Here is an 11,584-nt window from a genome sequence, read left to right as displayed (position 1 = left end):
GGAAGAGTGTGATCTATGTACTCGCCCACTTAGCACTGGGAGGTAATCCAACATTTCAGGAGGACTTTTAGGCTGGTTCTATCTGCTACTGATCTCAAAGGGTTTAGTGACCAGTTGTTAATGCCCTCACAGCAGCAGTGACTGAAGGGCTGGAACTGTAGTATGTCACATGGGGTGGTTGGAGGGCCCAGGTAGGTCTCCATGAGATTTCATAGCATGAGTGATCCTTCGAACTTCACCCCAGAGAGGCTTCCAGATAACTCATGACAAGTTTCTCTTGGGGACTGATGGATTGATTGACATACCCAGCTACGTTTGTATCTTCCTATAAATCCATAGAAAATTTAGAATTATCTTCTGTACCAAATTTAATTTCAAAGAATACTATGGATGGTTCTAACTCTTTTCAGTCTAGACATAACTTTGCCCATATCACTTACAATCTACCCCCGATGAATCTGAAGATTCTGCTGTCAAGTAACTCCAGTTAAACAGTGGTTTACAGTTCTCTAGATTCTGAGCCCTTCCCTCAATTTGCTGGGAGGACTATTTTTATGGTGTCATCTCTTTCCCCCAGTGATTACCGAGGGAACAGGTAGGATGATATAAACTGCTCTATCAATTCACCTTCACTCTCTATTCACCTCACTTTATGGCTGGGGAAAGGAACCAGCTTTTCAGGCTTGAATATTTTTCCCAGTTCTTATACTTGGTGAGTTGTCTTCAAACCAGGTAGTTGAAGCCACCTCATTTATTGGTGTTCTGTACAGGGGGATTAGAGAGAATTATATAGATGTAGTCACCGTATGGCTCAAATAGAAGCCACAATTACCAACCAGTTACATGCAGTTGTCAAAGGCAGCTTTAGTTTTGAGATTTTTTGAGACCTTTTTCAAAGCATATTGACACTGGATAGTGGTCAGATTAATAAAGTAAAGATTTTCATTTGATGAAGTACTTCTCTGACCAAAATGTAGAACTGAGGAAACAACCCATGCAATTGTGCATTTTTGAAAGACAATTTTGGAAATTGTATTCCTCTTTTCATCTTTTGTGGAGCTACTCTTGAACAGTTTCATAACTCAGATAACTGAAAAATGAAGCCCATCTCTCAGTCCACCTGTCTATATTCAGTAAGCCACTAACTACTTGGGATATGAAAAGAGAACCTGGTACTTGCCTTGAGGGATGGTTTTTATATTTTTTTAAAAGCTGTAATACAAAAGGCAAAGGATATGTGGCAGAGACTGTTTGTGGCTCATAAAGTCTGAAATATTTACTGTCATGACCTTTACAGACAAATTTTGTAGACCTCGGCCTTAACAGAGCTTACCACCTAGTCACTGATGGCATTGTTACTGGAATATGGTATTTTCATTTGTATTTTTAATCATTCCTTTATATTTATTATTTTGTTATTTTTGTTATTGATATGACTTAGTCTTTAACATTGGGAGACATTTTATCTAATTTTCAATAATTTTTCTGTGATTCTTATAATTTGTTCATTAACTTTTTTTATTTTTATTTTATTTATTTATTTATTTTTTTTTTGAGACGGAGTCTCGCTCTGTCACCCAGGCTGGAGTGCAGTGGCTGGATCTCAGCTCACTGCAAGTTCCGCCTCCCGGGTTCCCGCCATTCTCCTGCCTCAGCCTCCCGAGTAGCTGGGACTACAGGCGCCCACCACCTCGCCCGGCTAGTTTTTTGTATTTTTTAGTAGAGACAGGGTTTCACCGTGTTAGCCAGGATGGTCTCGATCTCCTGACCTCGTGATTCGCCCGTCTTGGCCTCCCAAAGTGCTGGGATTACAGGCTTGAGCCACCGCGCCCGGCTATTAACTTTTTTTTAGACAGAATCTTGTTCTGTTGTCCAGTCTGCAGTGAAGTGGCCCTATCTCAGCTTACTGAGGTTCCAGCCATTCTTCTGCCTCTGCTTCTGGAGTAGCTGGGACTACAGGCGTGCACCACCATGCCCAGCGAACTTTTTGTATTTTTAGTAGAGATGGGGGTTTCACCATGTTGGCCAGGCTGGTCTCAAACTCCTAACCTCAAGTGATTCACCCACCTCAGCCTCCCAAAGTGTTAATATTACAGGCATGAACCACTGCGCCCAGCCTATTCATTAACTTTTATTTATTTTTTTCTTTTTTTTTTTTTTTTTGAGACAGAGTTTCGCTCTTCTGTTGCCCAGGCTGGAGTGCAATGGCACGATCTCGGCTTATTGCAACCTCCACCTCCTGGGTGCAAACAATTCTCCTGCCTCAGCCTCCCACGTAGCTGAGATTACAGGCGCATGCCAGCATGCCCGGGTAATTTTGTGTTTTTAGTAGAGACGGTGTTTTACCATGTCGGCCAGGCCGGTCTCGAACTCCTGACTTCAGGTGATCTGTCTGTCTTGGCCTCCCAAAGTGCTGGGATTACAGACATGAGCCACTGTACCCAGACTTTTCGTTTTCTTTTCTTTTTTTTTGAGACTGAGTCTTGCTCTGTCACCCAAGCTGGAGTGCAGGGCAATCTTGGCGCACTGCAACCTCTGCCTCCCAGTTTCAAGCAATTCTGACTCAGCCCCTCCAACTAGCTGGGACGACAGGCACGCACTACCATGCCCTGCTCATTTTTGTGTTTTTAGTAGACACGGGATTTCACCACTCCTGACCTCAGATGATCCACCCACCTCGGCCTCCCAGAGTGCTGGAATTACAGGCGTGAGCCACTGGACTGGACCTGGCCCTGTTCATTAACTTTTGACCTCCGTTTCTTACTATACAAGTCCATGAAGACGTTTTTTTTTTTTTCTTTTTTCTTTTTTTTTTTTTTTTGTGTGTGGGGGGTGGGGGGGACGGCTTCTCGCTCTGTCGCCCAGGCTGGAGTGCAGTGGTGCAATCTCGGCTCACTGCAAGCTGCGCCTCCCGGGTTCACGCCATTCTCCTGCCTCAGCCTCCCAAATAGCTGGGACTATTGGTGCCCACCAAGCCTGGCTAATTTTTTGTATTTTTAGTAGAGACAGGGTTTTACCGTGTTAGCCAGGATGGTCTCGGTCTCCTGACCTCATGATTCGCCCACCTCGGCCTCCCAAAGTGCTGGGATTACAGGCCTGAGCCACCATGCCTTCCTCCATGCAGCTCTTTTACTTAATTTACATAGTGTCTTGGGAAAAATAAAAAAGAGTATGTGAAGACCACATTAAATCATCAAATTGATTTCCTATATTTGATCCAGGTGTTGTTCAGCTGTATTTAGTAAACAATTGTATATTTTTCAAAAAATACTTACTTGAATGAATTGTTTGCCATTTGCCTTAAGGTGATTTCTCAATTCACTCAAAAATATCAGTGTTTGTGTATATATATATATATAGATATATAGATATAGATGTGGACAGAAAGATAGATTTCTTCATCCAAGAAAAGTGTGACATATAATAATATTAGATTGTCCACAGATTGACTTACTGCTATATTTCAACACCATTACCTTAAATTCAGCGTGTTTCACTATATATTTTCAGAAAGAGTTTAGTCACAGCCATCTAATCTAAATATTTTCTTCAGGATATTAAAGAAAAATATTATTTTAAAAACCAAGTGACTTCTAAATGCTTCTATTAAAACCACAGTTATATCAGAATTTCCTGAATTTGAAGGGTCATGATGGATTATGCCCTTTTCCGTATGAAAGGAGTTAGAATTTAGAGGTGTTTTGCTATGTCAGCTTTGTGTACATAACAATTCAAATACTCTTAAAATTGGTATAGCACAACCCGTATGCTTTTCTTCTTGTTATTACTTGAATTATTCTAATCCCTGTCATGTATCTATTGATTATACCCTTCTTTTATGACATTTATTATGCCAAATAGAAACAGGAACAGCATAATAATTAAAACATGCTGAAATATGTCAAATGATTTCCATGATAAATATTCTTGCAAACTCCAGAGAAGTAATACCATATTAGAGTTCTTTCAGTTCTCCAAATATGCCAAAACCATCCCTTCCATGGGGGCCCTTGCTGACATTCTCCTGGGATGTTCTTTCACCAACTCTTTGCCTCACTGATTCTCTCATTTTTCAGGGGACGTGTAATCTACAGTCCGTGATTACTTGGACTAGATTCACCCCAATCCATATCTACAGGTTGCGGAGTGCTAGAGTTTGAATCGTTGGCATGTCCTTTCCTACTTTGTAGTACAAACCTCTGGATCAGTTTTACGTAGACTTTTTTTTTTTTTTTTCCAAATTATCTACTGTTTGCTCCTTAATACTGTTTTCTAAAATGGGCAGCATATAAAATCCTCTTCCAGAGGGTTTTAAATTATTTAACTTACTTATTTTAATGCCAGAAGATGAGGCTAATGTGTTCAGTGGAAATACGGACAGTTGAAAGAGTTGCTCCTCAAATGGTAATGCCAGGAAAAGCTCCTCAAAACCACCAGTCTGAAATTTACATCATGTATTAAAGTTCAGGGAGTAACATCCTTTTGTAATTCTCAGGATTAGAGAAACAGTGCAGCAGTGATTCCTTTATAAATATAGACATGAGAATTTGGCATGAAACGTCTAAACCATATCCATGACAAAACATTTGGTATACATACCTAGAATCTGAATGTGAGCTGTAAATATAGTTATAGCTTACAGATTTTACTGTGTAAAACTTAGTAACTGTAAATAAACTATGGATTTACTTTTGGAATGAGTTCTTTGGACTAGAGTATTGCTCATTAACGACAATAAAAAGTCTTTATCTGCTATTGAATATATGCTAATCTTTCTATCTGTGTTTGTGTATTTTCAATATTCTTTAAGCAATAATTTTCAAATTAGTCTTTTGTATGTATTTTATGCCAGTTGCCATCCTCTCACCATTTTAAATGCCTATACACTTATCTAGATATATGAAAATGTCAGTAATAGGGAAAACAAAGCCATCCCAATTCCTAGAGCTTTGCACATTACATATTTTATATTGAATTTTGCATAGCTTTTCAGCTATTCCAGTAAAATGCCAATAATTACAGATGAATAAATAATCAAATTGGTCAGTTTCTTTCTGTATGGGAAGGTGTTCTTTATATTTTCTATTGTTTTATCTTACTAGAGTTCCATGATTTAAAGGACAGGGTTGCTACTGTTTCCCAAAAGAAAATGTTTTCTGGTGCAGAGTGTCAAGTAGAAAAACATAGAATTCGAGTTGGAACATCTAGATCCCAGTTCCAGCTCAACTATTACTAGCAGAGCAGTCAGTTAATTATCTGTGAAAATAAGAATGGTAAGAATACTTCACAAGTTCTTAGCAGTGCCCAAATGAGATGTTGCATAAGAAAACATTTGGTCAAGTTCTAGCCATAAATTAATATAATCAATTATTTAGCTTACTTCTTTTGTGTTCCCCTTAAGTGGACTTTTATTTCACTCCAGAGCAATATCACCCTTGTTGAGAATGTATAAAATTGGGTCTTAGAGGAGGCAAAAAAAAATCCCTTATGTTTCATACATACTAGACACAGATATAAATACAGCATATAAAAATATATACAGTAGGCCGGGTGCGGTGGCTCATGCCTGTAATCCCAGCACTTTGGGAGGCTGAGGCAGGCAGATCACCTGAGGTCAAGAGTTTGAGACCAGCCTGGTCAACATGGTGAAACCCCATCTCTACTAAAAATACCAAAAATTACCCAGGCGTAGTGGCAGGCGTCTGTAATCCCAGCTACTCAGGAGGCTGAGACAGGAGAATCACTTGAACCCAGGAGGCAGAGGTTGCAGTGAGCTGAGATCATGCCAGTGCACTCCAGCTTGGGCAACAAGAGTGAAACTCTGTCTCAAAAAAAAGTGTATATATATGTATATATATACACACACACATATATATACATAAGTGTGTATATATATACACACACACATATACATACACACATACAGTATAACTATGATATTAAAATTTTATGAGGAGAGCAATTAGAAAAATATGTCTAAAAAGGCTCCTTAGGTAATTATGCAAAAAAAAAAGTTGCAAAATGCTGCATTATAGTGCTATACTGCAGGTGTGAGTCTCAGCCTATACATTAAGTGTGGATGAAATTTAATTTTCTTGTTTCTGGTTCTTCTGTAAGCAAACTTGTTTTTTTATTTCATGCCCCCATTCTGCCAGAAGGAAGACATGTAATCTAAGTCAATTAAGGGAATCACACATCTGCCTTTGCCCATTTCCAGAATCACACCTGTGTTCTTGGTAGCTTAGGATGTTTGGGCGAACTGCCCCTCCTTTGAATTCTGAGATCTCTGAGGAGGTGAGAATCACTCTCAGGTGCTTCCTCATCTCTTTTCAGGTGCACAAGTCAAAAGTGGCTGCTGCCTTGCTACTCTACAGCTGCAAGAATCTTGGTAGAGCTCTCCAAGGCCTGCCTAGATCCTCTCTCCAGATGGTTCTGCTCTGTTCACCTTTTTGGATATGAGAAATTCTGGGATTTTGCCCACATTCTGGGCTCTCTCCAAATACAGAAGCCAAGTATTCCTAAGTATTTAAATTTGTCAACACTATCTCTGGTTTCTTTATATTACCAGCTACCCAACCCCATGGTTGAGCCTACGGGTAGAGGGTGGAGTGGGATATGAATAGCCTAAGACCCTTTTGGAATAATATTCTCAAAACTATTATCCCTTTCAGGTGTTTTAGGAGTGTATTTTGAAACTTAAAGAACAAAAACGTATTTCTTAAATCAACCCATCCTCGGAATAAACCTACCCTGAGGAAATGGCTGGCTCATAATTTAATGGAGGAAGAACCACCATATAACCTGGAAGTATATGAGTGGGGGGGTCAGGGGTGATGAGTGCATGCAGGGGGATTTTATTTAAAAGTTCAGGATATTTTTCTCACTTTGTTAATTTGTCATAGAACAGCTTATTCTTTCTTTTCAACGTCCTTACTGAGATATAACTTACATACATACAATTTATCCTCTGTAAATTTACAATCGAATAATTTTTAGCAAATTTATAGTGTTATGCAATCACAGCTACAATCCAGTATTAAAACATTTCCATCACTCTCCAAAAATTCTCAAAAGCGTGTTTGCACTCAATCTCAGCTCCCATCCCAGCCCAAGGCAAACACTAATCTGTTTTCTGTTTCTATAAATTTGCCTTTTCTGGATATTTCATATGAATGAAATAATGTTACCGGTAGAAAAGACCCGAGTTACCCCAAGTTACTGGCAGCATATCTGTACACGTGCGCAGCAACTTCAGCCCTTGCCTCCTCAGAAGAAAGAATTTGACTGAGAGGCATAAAGAAGAAGAAGACACTAAGGCAAGTTTCAGAGCAGGAGTGGAAGTTTATTTAAAAAGGCTTTAGAATGGAAAGAAAGAAAGATTTCTTGAAAGAGACCCAAGCAGGAACAGGAAGGTTAAAAGGAGCATGTAACCTAGATCCTAGAGCTTCATAGGCTCATCTCTTAGGATATGCATGCACAGTTCCCTCTTACCGTTGGGAACTGATGAGGCACGATGTGTTTAGGAAGTTGTACTCATGCCCATCTGAGGCTTTGTTCCTTTTTCTCGTAGAATGCACCTGGAGGGTCATATTTCCCCATTTTGTCTCTTAACCCACATGCCCAGGAAGTTTCTTCTCCCTGACACTATCTTTAGTGTTAATAGCTGTAGATCATCAGGAGATTGTTCTCCCCTGGCTTTAGAGAGATAGTATAATTATCAAACTATCACCTGATATTCCTACTGGGTGTGGGGAGAGCTCTCTCTCCTGCCCCACTCATGCCTATCTAACTGGCTGTGAAAATAGTGTAATATGTAGGATTTATATCTACCTTCTTTCACTTAAGCTAATGTTTTTGAATAAAGTTCATCCGTGCGTGCTGTTGCATATGTCTGAACTGCATTCCATTTTGTTGTTGAATAGTGTTCCATTTTGTGGATATACCGCATTTTGTTTATCTGTTTACCATTTGACAGACGTTTGAATTATATCCAGTTTTTGGCTACAAAACTCCTATGAATATTGAAAGTGTTTTTGTGGACATGTGTTTTCATTTCTCTTGGGTAGATTTCTAGGAAGGGATTTGTTGACTTATGTGGTAAGTTTATGGTTAACATTTTAAGAACGTGTCAAACTGGTTTGCAAAGAGGCTGTACTAGTTTACTTTCTCATCTGCATAGATTTTTCACACCCTCTTCAATAATTGGTATTGTATATATTGTAATTATAGTCATTGTAGTATATGTTTTCATATGTCATTGTGGTTTTAACTTGCATTTCCCTAATAACTAATGATGTGGAACATGTTTCATATGTTTATTAGCCATTGATATATCTTCTTTGGTGAAATATCTACTAATCTCTTGCTTATTTTAAAAATTGGGTTGTATATCTTTTTGTCACTGAGTCATATGATTTCTTTATATATTCTGAGTACAAGTTTTATCAGGTATATGGTTTTCAAATATTTCCCAGTATGTGACTTATCTTTTGGATTTCTTCTTTTTTTGCTAACCTCCAGTATTCAAATCTTTTCAATTTCGTAATGTTGTCTTTGGAAGCAGAGAAGTTTTTAATTTCAATGAAGTCTAATTTACCAGGGTTTTTTTATTTTTTATTTTTATGGTTTGTGCATTTGTTGTCCTATCTAAGAATACTTTGCCTGAAATTGCTGCTTTGCCTAACCCAAGGTCACAAAAATTTTCTCATTTTTTTCTTTTAAAAGTTTTATGAGTTATATTTCAGTTTATGATCCATTTCTTATTACACATCCCTCCTTTCTTATACTGACCTGAAAAAAAAGATTTAGTTTAGCTATGACCAGAATGAGTACTGGGTCTGTGGAAGGGCCAAGCAATTGGAATATGATTCAGAAGTCGTACATAGTGAAAGACACACTTAGACATGGTCAAGAAGCATTTCCCTGCCACAAAACAAGGCACGGGAGGGGCTCTAAAGTGCACATCAGGATGAACTCCCACCCCTTAGATGTCAAGGAGCTTATGCCATATTGGTATGAGGAATGGCTTATTTTCTGATGTCCACATATGAAACTATTTCAACTGCCACTAGAAACTCCAGAAGAGTTTTTGTTTTGTATTACTTATGTTAAAGCAAACTAAATATGGCCTGAGAAGGACTCTGTACATCTATATTTGAGTCCTTGTGGATGAACTGCAACCTAACTTAACAGGTAGACAAGATTGAAAACCTAACTTAGGAGTATGCACCTGTAATAATTGCTGAGTCTTGGCCAATCCCAACAGCCGTACTTCAACCAGTCATACACTGCTGAGTGTTCAAACACCGGGTTGTAACCAGTCAAAATATTTCTGTACCTCATGTCTGATTTCTGTACGTCACTTCACTTTTTTCTGTCTGTACATTTGTTCTGATCTCCAGGCACCCTGCAGTCTCTCTGAATCTGCTGTGATTCTGCGGGCTGCCCAATTCGGAAACCATTCATTGCTCAGTTAAACTCCTTTAAAGTTAATTTGGCTGAAGGTCTTCAAAGTTAGATATATTTTGTAAAAGTAAATATAACACGTAAGCTTAATTCAGGATTGATATTGACCTTCTGGAGCCGGTCTTAAAAGTTAGATATATTTTGTAAAAGTAAATGTAACACATAAACTTAATTCAGGATTGATATTGGCCTTCTGGAGCCTTCTCCTCTGGGATCAGGGAGGAAATACCTGTTGTTTTTGAAAAAATAACAATGCAGGTTTCACGTTCAGCTTCCACTGGGGCAAGTAAGCTCCCTGGGCAGTCACCTGACTACACAAAAGTAAAGGGTGGCTCCTGGGAATACAGAGGCTCTCTTGCGTCGTCTTATTGGTCATGCCTTGGCATGCTTTTTCCCTACTCTAGTCAAGCAGATTCTCATTAGGTTGATGCAAAAGTAATTAAAAGTAATGGCAAAAATTGTGATTACTTTTGCACCAACTAATAGTAAACAAACCACCTGCAAAAACCCAAGATACTACTTCTTAAACTCCTTTTGGATAAGAAGAGCTTTTCCATGGCTTGGACTGAGGACCTATGCCCCAGAGGTGCCATTCTGACTAGATTGTGTGGAGTGGGTGCAGGAGATAAAAATTACTCAAATGAAAATGACAGCCACTGGTGCCCTGCCTGTCCCATTCCTCTGCACTCTCCCCTTCACATGTCACACTGACCATATCTTTAGGCTTCTTTTGTTGTAGCTGCAGATGTGGTTAGCGTGACATGTGCAGGGGAGAGGTGCAGAGGAATAGAATGGACAGGGAAGATGTTCCTTGGGATAGTGGTCTGCCTACTGGTCTTCACTTCTTGGCCTTGCCGTGGGTAGTCACAGAGTCCAAGCTTTATGCATGGTCTCTTCATCCCCCAGGAACTGCATAGGCTTGATGGATTTCAAGTTCTTATCTAACTCATAGACAATAAGAATACCAGTTGGCAGGTTCGGCTCCACGATAGCTTCTCCAGAGGACCTTCCAGGTACTTAATGCCCAGAAGGCTGATGCTATGGGCTGCAGTCCATATCTGTTTCCCCTCCTTCATCTGGGGAGCTATTACTTAATTTCGAAAGGGCGCTGTCCGAAAGACACTCTTGCCTTTCAGACTCTCGCAGTAGAGTAGTTGATCCTCAGTGAGGTCTCCATCCTTGCGATCTTTACTGAGGTTGCTGTAGAAGAAGGGGTAGCTTTGGTGGAGGTGTTGGGATGGCATAGGAGGCCTCCAGGTTTTCACCTGGGCCTCACCATGCTTGGCAGTAGTTTCTGCTTTATTGAGGCCAGTGAGATCCCCATAGTGTCATTCATTGAGACATCAAGTCTTCAACACAGGAAGCCACTTCTGGTCAATGGCATCCAGCACTATCTAGTGGGTCAGGATTGCTCTCTCTTCTGCACTGAGGAGAAGCACATGTCAAGCTCACAGGCAGCATCTCACAGAGCCTGCATGATGCCCTTTGCTTCACGCCCTGCTGGGCTCAGGTTATTGTCCTATCCTGCTGAAGTGGTTCTCCAGGCTCCTGGTTCTCTTGCAATGCTGGATCAGTACCAGCTTGCAGGTGTCCATGGCAGCTGGCTGGGGGTACTGGACCAACTAGGGACCCACTGAGATTCTAGGGTCTCAGCCCATTCCTTCCATTTCCTTCCCCAATGCTGCATGTGCCCTTTTGCCCCATTACTCCTATGATCCATCATCATTTAATTTCTGTGTATGGTGCGAGATAGACTAAAAAAAAATAGTTTTTGAAAAAACACTATCCTTTCCCCCTTGAAGTGACTTAGCATCTTTGTGGAAAATCAGTTGAGCGTAAATATAAGGGAAAGTTTCTAGAATATCAATTTTGTTTCGCTGATCTTCTCCAACTGCCTGTAATGACACCAATACCACACTATCTTAATTATTATAGCTTTATAGTAGGGTTTAAAATCAGGTCATGCAAATCCTCCAACTTTATTCTTCTTTTTCAAAATTGTTCTAGCTATTATAGATCCTTTGCATTCCCATATCAATTTTAAAATCAACTTACCAATTTCTACACAAAAAAACTGGGATTTTGATAGGGGCTATGGTCTATGGATTCATTTGGGGAG

At 39.7% G+C, this 11,584-nt stretch overlaps 1 pseudogene; it reads right to left on the bottom strand.

The window, feature by feature from the left end:
* Positions 1–10,303: 10,303 nt before the first annotated feature.
* LOC100425074 (phosphoglycerate mutase 1 pseudogene) lies at positions 10,304–10,906 on the bottom strand (annotated as a pseudogene).
* Between the last annotated feature and the right edge of the window lie 678 nt (positions 10,907–11,584).

This window comes from Macaca mulatta, chromosome 8 (genome assembly GCF_049350105.2).
Source record: "Macaca mulatta isolate MMU2019108-1 chromosome 8, T2T-MMU8v2.0, whole genome shotgun sequence".
Classification (NCBI taxonomy): domain Eukaryota; kingdom Metazoa; phylum Chordata; class Mammalia; order Primates; family Cercopithecidae; genus Macaca; species Macaca mulatta.
Note: the sequence above shows the minus strand (reverse complement) of the source record. Positions and strands in the feature narration are given on the sequence as shown.